This window comes from Ambystoma mexicanum, chromosome 10 (genome assembly GCF_040938575.1).
Source record: "Ambystoma mexicanum isolate Mex_15411 chromosome 10, UKY_AmexF1_1, whole genome shotgun sequence".
Classification (NCBI taxonomy): Eukaryota; Metazoa; Chordata; class Amphibia; order Caudata; family Ambystomatidae; genus Ambystoma; species Ambystoma mexicanum.
This window is the reverse complement of record NC_090932.1, coordinates 402,189,686-402,206,066: the sequence shown is the minus strand read 5'-3', so window position 1 is coordinate 402,206,066 and position 16,381 is coordinate 402,189,686. Positions and strand designations below refer to the sequence as shown.

At 41.2% G+C, this 16,381-nt stretch overlaps 1 long non-coding RNA gene across 1 annotated transcript; it reads left to right on the top strand.

Moving 5' to 3' along the window:
- Positions 1–4,051: 4,051 nt before the first annotated feature.
- LOC138491454 (uncharacterized) lies at positions 4,052–16,134 on the top strand. The gene is made up of 2 exons (XR_011276008.1): positions 4,052–4,868; positions 14,478–16,134. It is a non-coding gene; the product is annotated as an uncharacterized lncRNA (long non-coding RNA).
- Positions 16,135–16,381: the final 247 nt, after the last annotated feature.

Sequence of the window (16,381 nt, the reverse complement as noted above, 5' to 3'; positions counted from 1 at the left end):
TCCCTTTATTCCTCATGGAGCTTCCAAAGCCCAAGAATATGTTGCTTGTTCTTGAGTTTGATACCTTTTATTTTGCTAACAGGTACAACAACATATCTTCTATTGTTCTGCTATCAAACATTCCCCCTCCTGGCCATTTATGAAAATACTGTCCTGCAGTGTCTCGAACCCATGGAAAGTGGCATTTTAATATTTTATCATCTTCCCCATAGTCCAAACAACCCTTATGCTCTTGACACCTCCCAAAAATCCCCACTCCTCACTCTCACCTTTCACGCACACCGAACTCCTCTTCACGCAGTCATACTTACCATTCCTTCTGCTTGCACCATAGCCACATTCACAGGCACTCTCCACAGGCCTGCCCACTCACACATGTCATGCTCACTGCCCTTCTCCACTGGCCGATCCACTTACTCAGTTTTAGTACAGTAATCACTCTCCCTACAGACCTTCTTGTTTCATACACACTCTGTGTTAGTATGAAAACATCTGTTCATACCCCTTCTCTGGCCTTGGGTGTGCCACTATTATGTCAAGCGCAAATATGTACACATTATCTCTGGTGCCGACCCTTCCACCTCAGCCAACTTCACTTAAACCAACAAATATTCCAACCACTACTAAACCAACGAAACACCAACAGCAAAATAACAGATGTACCCAACATATACTAGCCTAATGCACACTTTATTTCAGCACATCAACAAGTCTTAAACACCCTGTCCCAAAAAGGATGCAAGTTTACAATCCCCTGCACTATGTGCAACTCCCATCTAATGGAGTCCGCCACCTTCTATGCACTCTTCTGCACTAACACAGATGTGCGCACCGCACACCCTCTCCCCATCGGAGGAGTGGAATCAAACTCTAAAACTACTACGACTGATCATCCTCCCTCTTGTAGGATGCATTCTAAACACCATAAAAGATCCCTCCCTGGTACATTCATGTGTCCTAAATATCCTCAAGTCCTCCCAGAATAGAGCCTTCCCTATGACTTGCCCTGCCACCTGAGTGCTGGGACACTCAGAACCAGGTGAACTTGGTGTCTGCAGGGCCTCCTTGGTTGTGAAAGTGAGTCAGGTCTGCGCTCACCTGGTTTGCACCCCCCGGGCGGGGTGGCTGGAATACCCTCAGCTGGCCAAGGGAACTGAAGATCTCGCTGGTGCCTCCAAATGTGTCAGGCGTCCTCCAAAGGCTGGTAATGACTGGAAACCAAAGTAATCCAAACTAGAGCATACATCAATCAGGAAGTAACACAGTTTATTACATGCCCAGGCGCAGCTGGGATAGCACAGTTCGACCAGCACAGTGAACCACAACTGAGTGAAGAGCACTGTCAGCGCTGCCCAATGTGGGCACAACATTTATACATGAATAACATAATTTGCATGAACCAAATTAATACATTTGTTGCTACACTGTACGAGGGCTGATTGGTGGGTCTCCGTCAGTCACTTATATCAAAACATATGTTTAACAATGATAAATGATTGATGCTATTCTAACCCCCATTATCTCACACCACCCATTGTGATGTCGCACACCTTCCCACACCGCCCTACACTTCTGTGCCAAAGCATTACATGATTGTGCAGACCACTGGAACATTCTTCTCTGTCAGTGGCCAGTTCTCATGGCACAAAACAACCTGAATTTGGCTGGGGGGAGAAATTCATATGGCATCCAACCAATGAGGTGCCCCCAAGGAAATCAGCAAACACACAAAACACTGTTGCACCCTAGGAACACCAAAATCTTCTCTGTGATTGTTCCCCTCCTGGCTCACCCCCTCAACCCACTGCTTCTTCCCAGGCCCGTCTGCCAAGGGGCAATTTGAAATGGATTACTTCATTGCAGTGTTATATATATTTGGTTACAATTATTTGTAAATTCTGTCCATTTCCATGAGAGCACTCAGGTGCCTGGCTCACTGGCCTCGACAGTATCTGTTGGTCGAATTCCCTGGCAGCTACATACACCTGAGAATGGCCAACTTGACACATTTCTCCAGCACACTGTTTCAGCTGAGCGCTCGAGAAATTCTTGTTTGCCCCGGACCCAAAGCATGTGGCTATGAGGGGACAAACCCTCTACTTACCTGCGGCCTATACTCCACAATGACTGCGATGTTATTCTCATTATACCACACTACCTAATCTACACACTACCCCCGCCCCTTATCCCTATCCCAAGTGTGCCCCTCTGACCATGCCCCAACTTTGTTCTCCCACTATTGACCATGTACTATTAGGGTTGCACCTGTGCACACGGTGCATAAGTTACCCTGCATAGTTGTCTTAGAAGTCCCCGCTTCCAGGAGCACCCCCTCACCTGTTCCGCTGTGTCCGCCTTCTCATTAGTCACATAATTATTAGGTGCACTCCCATTGACAGCATTGAATATGAACCTTTTCCGCAGCCCGCTCCCTTGTTTCTGTGGATACAGAGAGATGCAGTTTGGATCTCACAGGCAGGTTGGAACCTTTCTCCTGCCCTTACCAACCATAAATGTTTGTAGAAGACACTTGCAGGGGTTAGGCCACCTCCATTGGTAGGGTCCTGGGCACCAGTGCCTCAGTGCCTCAGTTGAAGTACGCCTTGTCCATACATCAGTTTCACTACAAATGTGCACTTGGGATGGGTAGGAATAACAGCTATCCTCTCCCTTATCGCCTCCTGTCATCACCGCCTTGGCAGAGAACTGTGGAATAGGCTATGGGCCTCATTACGAATGTGGCAGAAAGGCAACAATGGTGTTACCTGTTCGCCACATTATGAGTTCTGCTTGCCGGTGCCGGACTGCACGTGTGGTCTGACCAGGTGTGCAGACCAGCACCCACGAGCAGAACTCATGATTGTACTGGCACCGTTATGAACGGTGCCGGTGCAACCATGCTCCCGACCCCCATTCTGCCCTATGGTGCAGAGTGGGGATCGGGAGACCGGCCATACCGGCACCTGCGAATGGGCAATTACTGGCCCATTCATCCCGTAATGGGCCGGTAATGGCCCATTCGCGAGTTCCGGGGCCAGTAGCGAGTTTGCCGGTAGCCGTGCCCTTAATAAGGGCACGGCTACCGCCAAACTCGTAATGAGGCCCTAGCTCCCCAACAGAGATCATGGCCAATAATTTTGGTCTTGATGCACATGTGACCTTTTAACCTACTAGGTTGCCACTATAGGACAGTTGCTACGAAAGTCATGAGGCAGTTACAGCAAGGTACATATTAGCAGATCTCTGAGTAACAGGATACCCAATAAAAATCAAAAAAGCTCAGGCCCCTTCACCCTCACAAATGGCATTGCAAAACATGAAAACCCTCAAAAGATGGTTGCATGGATCAGGAGAGGAAAACCCTAAACATTAACTGTCATGGGCACCTACAACTTCTATGCACCCTGTATTCCTCCTTTGGACGCTCCTTCCAACCCACCTCCTTGTGCAGTTCTTACAAAGTTCAGCACATTTACGGATGCATCCTCATTGTTTTCTTTAGTAGGCCACCAAGTGGGCTTTCTAGGCACAGTTAGAGGCACGTTTCTGAGTAACAATGTTGGCAACTTTGTACCGAACCCTCTATGCATTTCATCTGAAACTAGTGCAGAGGCGAGGGAATGGTGGTGCCATTTGTATGCAGTGGCAATTGCCTTTTATCACTGAAACACCAATGATCATCTGTCCAGCCCAGCATTGCAAGGAAAATCATTTTACAAACCTGGAACAAATCAGGATAAACACAGTAGTCAGTTAAATCCTCACATGGCTTTTTTTTCAAATGTGAAATGGATTTTGCATCCCTTTAAAAGGAAATCTTTAATGTGCCGTTCTGGAACCTGAGCATTTAATTGAAAGTGCCATCCTTTTGTCTGACTTCTGAACTCAGGGATTCAATGATGTTGCAGGTAGTTAGTGAGCTGAATGGAGGCTTAATCCAAGCAAAGCAAAAGCAATCTAGCCAGTAATTGTGTTTTCTAAGCAGGTGAAGCCAGATCCTTAGGTCTGATGGGCATGTAAGGATATTTGGCATGTTACAGCACAAGTAGCATTACAGCACTACTGCACAAGTAGCATTACAGCACTACTGCACAAGTAGCATTTTTTTTTTGCAGCACCACCACAAGGGTGCGGTGCATTGCTATATGGGTTAGCAGATTAACAAGGAAAGACAGGCTATTCAGTCAAAAAACGATTTTAATATATAAGATGCAAAGCTATTTTACAGTTAAAAGCACACGTGTTCATTTAAAAATGCACACTATTTTTCACCTGAAATGCCTATATTGCTAGAGACACATTTGAAAATTAACAGCTAACATATTAACAATTAACCTGACTAATAAAACCTTATTTTAATATAACCCACTAATAAGATGTGTTCTCTACTGCAGAATTAGGCATACTTTGAAAACCATTTAAATGAGTGTGCAGATTTTTCTCTTCTCTGCCTGATTATCCGTGTTGTTGTGCACAGTAACGGCAGGAAGGAGGAAGTCAGATTTGCAACAATTGCAAATGTATAAGCGAAGCTATTGTTGAAAAGTAGGAGGATGAGAGATGATGGATTTCATTGGAACACGTCATAAAGAGGGCTGAGAGGAAAGTTTTAGTGGGCAGTAGCAGGGAAAAAGACAGGCAGACATCTTTCTGCACTACTGGGGAGAAGACCTGGCTGTGGGGGTGTCCTGCTGCAGTCGAGACTGGGGAAAGCTGAAAGAATTACCTTTCCACTGGCAGAGGCAGTCCTATCTGAAAAAGCTGAGAATTCCAGGCAATGACCCCGGCTTGAGAAGGCAAGCGTTCCTTTTTATTGGAGTTACGCCAAGAGAGCCACATTCACAGAGAGAAGAATCTGAACAGATAAGGTAATTACCTAACTGGGGGAGCTGTGTGTGTGCACGAAAGTATGCAGTCAGTTTAGAAAAATGAAAGTCCCGTGCGTGTCTTTATCAAGTGCTAATGTTGCAATTTAAGTTCTGTTCTTCGCCACTATAATTGCAGTGTGTCATTGAAAATGCTTTGATTGTTCCCTTTTATTGCTGTAAAAATGAGATCATGCCTAAATGCAAATTTTATAATACAGAAAATATTTGAAAACAGACGGGTGGTTTATTTTCTATTTACCATTACAATGCCAATGATGTGGGGAGATTTTTAAAAAGTGCAATGGTCATTTTAAGACAGATGTGTGTATGTCAGAATCAGTATGAATAATTGTGAGTGACTGTAGTATAACTTGTTGGAGGTACATGAGCCAACGGGAAGAGAGACTCTCTGAACATAGCTCCCTACCGTATATAAGGTAGTGGAAATTACCACAAGACTACCACATATAGCTCTCTGTCGTAAATAAGTCAGTGAGTTTGCCCATGGTGGCGCACCAACACTATCCCTGGAAATTGTGGTTTCCCTAGAATGCAGGTCTGAGGTCTCTCTAGTGATCACACGAAAAATCTAAGCGAAGATAAGGGATTCTGGACATTGGGGCCACAAATAAAACAAGGGAATTATGCTCACAAAAATACCACCAACCACGTATACCAAATATGCAGGTCTGGGTGCTGAAATAATGCATGTCCATTGTATTATTGTTGCACATGGCCAAATCTGAATACAAAGAGTGATTATTGCTAAGTTATTTCTCGGCGGTAATAAAATACCGTCAGGCCCCAAATCTCCACAAAATACCCTACATATTTATGGTGCGTTGCAGGCCGGGAAAGTGATCATAGAGTACCTACTGGGCGTGGCAAGCGTGTCTCACACTGCCATTTGCACATTAAAGGGAACCCATTTTATAATAGCAGTGTGCCACTAAAAACGAATTTCAGAATGTCACAAAGGGAAACCACATTCTCAGATCTAGTGCAATATTTAGAGGCAAAGTTATTTGCACATGGGAATTGGTCTTCGAACAGTACCTTAGAATGGAGTAACCGCATTCAGGGTGAGGTGCAGAAAGAAAAACTAGACAATATTTTTGCAGAAGGCAGCATAATTCAGGTCTGCCTTACAAGATTATTGAATGCAGCCGATAAAAGTGCAGAGAAAGACTGTTTAATACGGCTATGCGGCAAAATATGGTTTATTTTAAACAAGTCACTGCGAATGCAAGAGAATGATACTCAGCTAATTAACAGGTTAAAGACTGAATTAGATGGGGCAAGTAAAAATCAGGAAATGTTGAGAGCAGAATTGGATGTATGCCAAAAAGACATGCAATTAAAATGCAGAGACTTTGATACTCAGTTATCCAAAAGCAAGAAACAATTTGAAGATAGTGAGCAAGAATTGACACACTTAAAAGCCTTAGTGGATCACATTAGGCAGGATAAAGATGAGGTTGTTTCAGAAATGCAGATTTTACAAAAAGAACATTGCGAAAAAGAAGGTGATCTCCAGAGTGTAGAACAAGAAATGATTAAAATGATTCAAGAAAGAGACAAGAGAAATAAAGAGTTCAATGAATGCCAAATGCAAATGTGCGATATGCAGGAGGCAATTAATAAAATGAGTGATGAAAATAATTATTTGCATGATGAAGCCAACAGACTCCTTAAAAAGTGTAAGGACTTAGAACAGCAAATGTGCATTCCCAGGTCACAGGAGAGGCGGCAGGGTACCACATTCAATGGAGTGGAGGTGAATTCTAGCTCTGCCCAAAGAGCTAGTGCCCCAGTGACTGGGCCGGTGACTGAACTTGGTTGCAGCGCCCTTGGGGGATTTGATACTCCCATTGGGGGCAGCCACCAATCTCATACACCTGAAAACAGGATTGAATCACAAAATAGTGCAATTCCATGCATTGCAACAAGTAGCCCCATAAAAATAATGAAATCCATTAAAGCCCTGATCAAACCATTTAAAAAGGGAGGTGAATGCTGCATTGAGGATCACTTAGAAGCGGTGCATGACATTTTTAAAGCGCTCCAGATACCTAAGGAACAGTACAGACAATATTTTCATTTAACTTTAGATGCCCCGACGGCCAGCATCATAAGGGGATTAAATGAACAGCAGAATATGACATGGCTGGAGTTTGAAAAAGAAATTAGGCGCCATTTTTCTCCTTTTCAGTCATTGCAGGAGGCAAAGAAAGTTGCGTACACTATTACTGCTGGACCTAATACATCACCTCGCCAATTTTTACAAGACTTAAAAAGAGCATTCTCTCGCTTTGATGTATCTTTTGACTCAAATTCCAATGAGTTTAAAACCGCATACTTCTATGGGCTACAGAAAGACATCATATCCCAATTGGTCCGTGAATTTGACCGTGACAAGTCCCTTGAATGGATTGTACATCAAAGCACCAAGCTATATGAGGTACTCTATTGTCAGGGTAGAGAAAGTGATAAAATGAAAGATACCAGGCCTAAATCTAAAGAACCCTCAGCCACAGTAATGGAAATCAGGTCAGCCAAAATGTCCCTTGAGTCTGCTCAAAGCCAAGGTAAAAATAATGTGACACCTGAACAAAGGGGTAATCAACAAAGATCGCCATTTACTGTACCAATGTTCCAATCACATGATCCTAGTAATAGAGAGAGCTACATCAGCCCTAGATATTTAGGAGATAGACCCCGGGTAAGATACCGGTCTGATATGGCAGGTATGAACAATAATCAGAGACAAAATCAAGATCAAAGAAATGATGGTCCCTACCAGTCATTGGGGACACAGAGCAGATTTGATCCCAGCACCATGATATATGGTAATCAGGATAGGCCCCGATATGTGGATCGATTTACTGATAATGGAAATCAATATAGGGGCCAGTACCCACAATCTGAGAAACAGGACATGAAGCAAAACGTGAACTACAGTCCACGCCAGTACAATGATTCCCCACCAGGGGACTATAATCAAAGGATGGGTGCAACCCGCTCCCCTCCACAAATGAATCAAGAGTTCAGAAACCATCCCAACCGGTATCAATCACCTGAGAGGTATCAGAATAGATCCAATCAGGGGGAAAACAACCAATATCGACCTAGGCCACAGAAAGAGGATCCTAGAGAGGTGGAAAGGTTCCAATGCCTTGAGGCCCAAGTGAAAATGTTAGCTGAGCAAATAGGAAAGCTCTATACAGCGCAAAAACAACCTTCCAAAGAGGGGGCTGATGGCCATAGCAATGACCGGGGGGCTTCCGAAAAGTGACTAAGTACTCATGATAACTGCAGTGCCAAAATGACAGATTGCTCTGATATAATTTTGCATAACGACTCTGAGATGTCTAATGGATTAAAAATGAAAGTACCAGTAAATGAAATTGTGACGGAAAGTGCAAATACTTCTAAAAAAGAGGTACGGTTTAACCTAGAGCTAAATAAAACAGTAAAGGTTTGCACAAATGAAAAAGAAACATTAGGAATTCCAAAAGAACAAAGGGACAGATTTAAGAAAAATGACTCATGCATGGGGAATACCAGTGAACAGGGAGTAAGTGGGGATGCCATAGCTCCTTCCCTGGGCAAGCAAAACAATGACCAAACACAGACAGAAAAAGGAAATACTCACAAGGAGGGTACAAGTCAATCACCTGAAAAATTCTTTGAGCCACATATTTTTGAAGAGGCTGAAAGGGCTGGTATTACACTAAATGATCACAAATGCACAGAATTAAAAAATGACAAATTGCTGAATGATGTTGTGACACATGTTCAGTTGGAAGGTTGTAATGTGGTCTCTGATGTTACCCAGATGGATGGGCGAACGGTGGCCACACTCCAAAAAACCTCTGAACATGGAGAAATGAATAAAATACCTCGCACAGAAATGGGTAAAAAGGAGGGAAAAATGTCTTTTCATTTACCAATGTGCTTAGCCAAAAGTGAAAAAGACCTGAGAAAGGTGAGCCCTGAAATCAGTAAGAATTCACATTTCTTATGTGTATTAGAGGAAGTTGAGGACAGATATTATGCACCCATCACTGTAGAAGAAAAATGCCACACCTTTGCTATGATTGACACTGGCGCACAGGCCACAATTATGTCCAAGGAGCTGGTAAAGAGTATCAATGAAGGGAGGCCTCCACAGAGTCAGATCACAGTGAAGGCAAATCAAGGCCCAGTGCATAACTTTAATGGGGAGGAGGTGCCCATCATAGGTGTAACTGAGGTTGACATAAAAATAGGAAAGCACAGAATGAAACAAGAGGTATTGATCACATCTATTTGTGAAATTCCATTTCTGATGGGGACAGATTGCCTGAAAAGATTGTCTCCTCTCATAGATGGGGTGAATGGAGTGCTGTGGTCCTTAACCAAAAAACCATTGAGGCCTAAGAAACTAAAATCACAAAACAGCAATATAAAAGAATGTCACACCGTTGCCAAAACAAATGATGCTGTGGAGGTATATCTCCAGAATAGCTGCATACCTAGTGTCACTGTTATATTAAGGTGTCAAGACAAAGATCAGAGCGACAATGAAAAACTACCTGTACAAATATACTTGGACCCAAGGAAAGATTGGCAGACTGCCATAGACGAACACACATTACGTTTCTATTTAAAAGAGAATACATGCAAACAGAATAGTGTTCCTAAAACAGATTCAGAAAAACACATTACCACTCTGGCAGAGATACACATGGAAGATGAGCAACCATGGGTTCACGCTGGTATAAATGATTATCTTAAAACAATAAAAGCCACTTTAGCGCTTGAACATGAAAGGAGTTTCATTAATGAGAAATTGTTGCAAAAAATTATGGAGAGGGAAGAAATCCCGAAATTTAGGATTAAAAACCAATATGTTTCTGGGTTGGACAGTCCAGACTTTGAAAACCGAATTACAGGCAGATGCATGCTTAAAATTAGCATTGGGCAGAAAGCAATTTACCATAATGTATGGATAGTGAGTGGAGCACAAAATGAATTTTACATGGGCAATGACATCATGCACAGAATGTGTATGGTGTTAGATTTCCTTAATCAAAAAATATGGTCACGCCTAGGTGGGCCGGCGCCTGAATTTGAAGACAAAAGAAGGGCTTATCATTGTGCACAACTAGTTCCTTATGCAGTCGAATTACAGATGAGGAAAAATACTATTGTTCCTGCATTTACAAAACAGTTTGCAATAACACTGAAATGCAAAAATGGACAGCAGATGAAAGGCTCTGATGCATTTGTATGCCTGAATGAATCCATAAAACAGCAAGGCCTGGATTATGAATACATTCCATTGGTAGACATTGGTGAGGGATCTGTAAAAATCATGGTGAATAATAAAGGTTGTCAGGATATTCATTTAGAGGAAAACTCCCCATTAGGAATGGCCATACAAAAATCACATTATACGGCAGATTTAAATAACATGGTGATTGGGAATATTCCTGAAAAATATGTAGATGCCAAGGGCGAGTTGCCAGAACACCTGGACTCTCAGCCCAAAGGAATATTTAAAATTCATTCTGTGTATCCTTATGATTCAAATGAGACAGTGTGCTGCCATCAAGAGGATTGCATAATATTTAATTTAAAGGAAAATGAAACAGGAAATCAGCCCATTGAAGTGGAAGCTGATATGCCAAAATATTTGAAAGTGGCAGCTCTACAAAAAGACACAGCCACACAGTTAGAGGAAAGCGCTGAGATTCCTTTACCAGAAGAGTTTCCAGAATTTTCCAGAATGGTAGAAGAGCAGATCTCCTTAGCGGATGCATGTAACAGCGATGAGGATCGACGCAATCTGAGGGAAATATTTATGGAGTTTAAGGATGTATTTGCAAAAGATGCTTATGATTGTGGTTTAACTGATTTACATGTGGCCACACTACCAGAAGGTTGTAGCAGAAATCCAGTGTTTGTACGCCAGTATAGACTACCGCTGGCATGTTTAGAATCATTGGCAGAGATTATTAAAAATTTGGAATCACGGGGAATAATTAGGCCCATTCATAGCACATCCAATACGCCTATTTTAGGTGTGTTAAAGCCAAATGGTCAATGGCGGCTGTGTGCAGACTTAAGAGAGTTAAATAAAAGAGTACCAGTATCTAGATGGCCACTACCATTCATTGATCAGGGCCTAGCTCAGATACATGGTTCAAATGTATTTACCACGTTAGATCTCACATCTGGATATTGGTGTGTGCCATTGGCAGAGGAGATACAACACCTATTTTCCTTTACATTTGACAGGACTCAATATGCCTGGCTTAGAGCTCCGTTCGGGTACATCAATAGTGGGAGTGAATTTGGCATATTTTTGAGAAAGGCCATGCCGGATGCAGCGGAAAGAGGGACAATAGTTTATGTGGATGATGTCTTGATAAAAAATGAAAACCTTAAAAGCCATTTTGATGAAATAAGACATGTGCTTGGCCAATTGCAGAAAGCAGGCGCCAAAGTATCTTTGCAAAAAGCACAATGGTGCAAGAAAAAAGTGAACTTTCTAGGGCATGAAGTGACTGAACATGGGCTAAATCCACAAAGGAAGAAAATAGAGGCCATACAAAGATTAAAAGATCCTAAAAATGTGAAAGGAGTAAAAAGTTTATTAGGGATGACAGGCTATAACAGAAAGTTCATTGAGAATTATGCAGAAATCACTCAACCATTGACTAAACTGCTTAAACTAAATACTCCCTGGAAATGGGGAAGAGAGCAGTCTGATGCAGTGGCTAGATTGAAGGAATGTCTTGTAAAGGCACCATGTTTAGCATACCCCATAAAGGACAGGGATTTCTTTATAGAAATAGGCTTTTCTGAACATTGTATGTCAGCAGTGTTATCACAAAAACACGATTTGAATCACAAAACCATTGCATATGCAAGTAAGGCATTTTCCCAAGTTGAAATGAAATTTAATGAATGCGAAAAGGCCCTATTAACCACTGTGTGGGCGCTACAACATTTCCGCCCCATTGTTCAGGGAGAAAAGGTGATTATTGAAACAAATCATCAACCTTTGCAATTTTTAGAGAGTAAAAGAATTAGATCAGGCAATCTAGCGCAATCCAGAATCACTTCATGGACGCTGGCATTACAAGGTTTTCCCGTAGAAGTAAGATATGGACAAAATAAAAAGAGCCCAATTGCTCAAGGGTTAGCTGACTTACATGACTGTGCAGCTGAACAAATAACAAATGAAATGGATGTGGAAGCTAGTTTGCAGGAGTTTGAACAATCACCACACAAAGCTTTTGATGAAAAAACATGCAAGGATTTGCCAACTGTATATGTGGATGGTTGTGCTTTTCACATTGAAAATGACAGTAATAAACAATTAGTGGCAGGAATAGGAAATGTCTGGTTGAAATGTGAAGGCGTTCCTAGTATAGGGATGAGGATTGGAGATAGGAGCAGTCAGGTAGCGGAATTGGCAGCCATCTATAAAGCAATTGCTACTGCAGTTGATAAAAAGTTCAGTGAAATTGTCCTGGTGACTGATTCTGACTATGCACGGAATAGCTTTGTGGAGTATTTGCCTGGTTGGAAAACAAGAGGCATGATTACATACAACAAAAAGCCACTTAAACATGGAAAAATGATACAAGCCATAGACAAATTGGTGTCAGAAAATAATTTAACAATATACTGGAGAAAAATTCGTGGGCATTTAAAAACACCAGGAGAGGATAAGGAGGGAAATGATAAGGCAGACCATCTGGCTAAGATTGGGGCTGTGATGGGAGAATTGCTACCTATTGATTATTTAATGGGTGAAATACAAATTGATGCAGTCACACGTTCTAAAGCACCAAAGGAGGTAGATCAACCGGTGGTGCAGTGGAGTCATAACACGCCAGACCAAGATTTGATTGAGGCACAAAAGAATGATCAAATTTTGGGAATCTATTATAATCATTTGATAGATCCTGAAAAAAATCCTTTAACAGAAAATGATTGTATGGGAAAAGAAGAGTTGAGGGTGTTATTAAAGAACAAAACACGAATTAGATTACAGGATGGACTCATGATTAGAGAGTCCATAACAGGGCAAATACAGTGGGTAGTACCCCTTTCATTCAGAGGACTAATGCTACACCATGCACACGATGCCATAACTGCAGGCCATAGAGGTTCACAAAAGACATTAGAAATACTAAAAGATTATGCTTACTGGCCACATATGTCCCAAGATGTGGAATTATATACTAGAGGATGTCTAGTATGCGCCCAATTTAAACCTGCTTCACCAATGCATAGAGCACCATTGATGAAAAGAGGCCTAACTCTCCCATGGTCAGATTTGCAAATAGACTATGTAGGTCCTTTAAAAAGGTCGAGCAGGGGACACCGCTATATTTTGAGTGTGGTATGTTTGATGTCAAAATGGATTGAGTGCATTCCCGCACCAGATTGTAGTGCGCAAACAGCAGCCACATTGCTGGTGAACCATGTGTTCTCAAGGTTTGGGTTGCCACAAAGAATTGAGTCAGACAGAGGAAGTCATTTCACAAGTAATCTAATGAGTAAGGTATGGCAAATACTAGGTGTGAAAAGGAAACTACATATCGCATATCGGGCGGCGTCTTCAGGTACAGTTGAAAGAAGCAATAGGTCTGTTGTGGACATTTTAAAGAAATTTGTGGCAGAAGCAGGTTCCAGCTGGGATTTGCGTTTACCATTGGTTTTGATGGCAATCAGGTCGACTCCTGCCAAAGCAACAGGTGTTAGCCCCCATGAGGTCTTAACAGGTAGGAAAATGGTGTTACCACAACACCTACTATACAGAACACATGAGCAAACTCTAGTGAGTGCATCCACAGTTCATGAATATATTGATGAACTGAGGAGGCATTTGCAACATGCATTTGCTTTTGTGCAGAGAAATCTGGAAAGAGCTGCTGACAGTGCTAAGTCATATTATGACAAAAAGACATCAGTAAAGGAATACAATGTAGGGGATCAGGTGTACAAGTTTCATTTTGGAAAAAGTAAACAGAAAAATTCTAAATTTCTGGCAGCCTGGCAGGGGCCATTTCAAATTATAGATAAAGTCTCTCCTGTAGTGTATAAAATTTTGAAAAATGAAGGTGAAACAGCAATAGAGCAGTTTGTCCATGTAAATCAAATCAAACCATGCCATCCCAGACATGAGATCAGGCAGCTTGAGCATGTGGAAACGGATAGAGTCCATTGAGAAAATAAATGGGTGTAATCAGGAGGCAGTGACAAAGAAGTTAAAAAAAAAGTTGATTGTTATGATGGCACATAAACACTGTAATATATGTGAAAATATATAATATAAATAAATAAATAAATAAATATATAATATAAATAAATAAATAAATAAATGCACATATAACGGAAGCTCGTGGTTGGTGTACAGAGAGAAAGTGTATTAAATATTGAATGCTGTTTTATATGTGTTTGTTTTCTTTTAACTTGTGTTTAATTTCAGAAAAAAGAAAAAAAAAAAAAGAAGTATTTTTACCAAGCATGTTTTATTTTTGGCAAAAAGGTGGAAATTAGTATTGTGCTATGTACTTAATCTGTTTATTTTCTATTTTGATTTAGACAATTAACATTATTTGATCGGAGGTTCCGGGATCAGAGGCCACGGGAGACGATGGAGTCCTGGAGTCCCCTGGATGAAGACCAAAAGATGCCTGCCTCCAGGTGGAGGTGAAGACAAAATAACCGGAATACCAAAAGAGATGAATACTGTGGATTCAAGATTGCCAAGATGAAAGAGTACTCGAATGAACCGAATAACATCGCTGGTCGGGACATACCAAAAGAGACAAAGCAAAAGTTCCGGCATATGAAGTTCCACGTATTTATTATTTTAATTATTTATTTTAACTTGTTATATTACTTATTTGTTTTAGTTAGTTGTTTTATTTCATTGTTTTTAATTGACTTGGAAAATTTAAACTTAAAGTAATGCCACTTCCACTGAGAAGGCAAATGTGGAACATTTTATGAACTGATGGACTCAGATGAAATGTTAATTGCAAATTTTCATTGATGCACATGAATATTCATTTTGTTGGATTGCTATATTGTAAAAATAAAAATAGAACAAGTTGTTTTTAGGAATTGGCTTGGATTATAGCCAAGTTCTAAAAACAAAAGGAGGGTATATGTAAGGATATTTGGCATGTTACAGCACAAGTAGCATTACAGCACTACTGCACAAGTAGCATTACAGCACTACTGCACAAGTAGCATTTTTTTTTTGCAGCACCACCACAAGGGTGCGGTGCATTGCTATATGGGTTAGCAGATTAACAAGGAAAGACAGGCTATTCAGTCAAAAAACGATTTTAATATATAAGATGCAAAGCTATTTTACAGTTAAAAGCACACGTGTTCATTTAAAAATGCACACTATTTTTCACCTGAAATGCCTATATTGCTAGAGACACATTTGAAAATTAACAGCTAACATATTAACAATTAACCTGACTAATAAAACCTTATTTTAATATAACCCACTAATAAGATGTGTTCTCTACTGCAGAATTAGGCATACTTTGAAAACCATTTAAATGAGTGTGCAGATTTTTCTCTTCTCTGCCTGATTATCCGTGTTGTTGTGCACAGTAACGGCAGGAAGGAGGAAGTCAGATTTGCAACAATTGCAAATGTATAAGCGAAGCTATTGTTGAAAAGTAGGAGGATGAGAGATGATGGATTTCATTGGAACACGTCATAAAGAGGGCTGAGAGGAAAGTTTTAGTGGGCAGTAGCAGGGAAAAAGACAGGCAGACATCTTTCTGCACTACTGGGGAGAAGACCTGGCTGTGGGGGTGTCCTGCTGCAGTCGAGACTGGGGAAAGCTGAAAGAATTACCTTTCCACTGGCAGAGGCAGTCCTATCTGAAAAAGCTGAGAATTCCAGGCAATGACCCCGGCTTGAGAAGGCAAGCGTTCCTTTTTATTGGAGTTACGCCAAGAGAGCCACATTCACAGAGAGAAGAATCTGAACAGATAAGGTAATTACCTAACTGGGGGAGCTGTGTGTGTGCACGAAAGTATGCAGTCAGTTTAGAAAAATGAAAGTCCCGTGCGTGTCTTTATCAAGTGCTAATGTTGCAATTTAAGTTCTGTTCTTCGCCACTATAATTGCAGTGTGTCATTGAAAATGCTTTGATTGTTCCCTTTTATTGCTGTAAAAATGAGATCATGCCTAAATGCAAATTTTATAATACAGAAAATATTTGAAAACAGACGGGTGGTTTATTTTCTATTTACCATTACAATGCCAATGATGTGGGGAGATTTTTAAAAAGTGCAATGGTCATTTTAAGACAGATGTGTGTATGTCAGAATCAGTATGAATAATTGTGAGTGACTGTAGTATAACTTGTTGGAGGTACATGAGCCAACGGGAAGAGAGACTCTCTGAACATAGCTCCCTACCGTATATAAGGTAGTGGAAATTACCACAAGACTACCACATATAGCTCTCTGTCG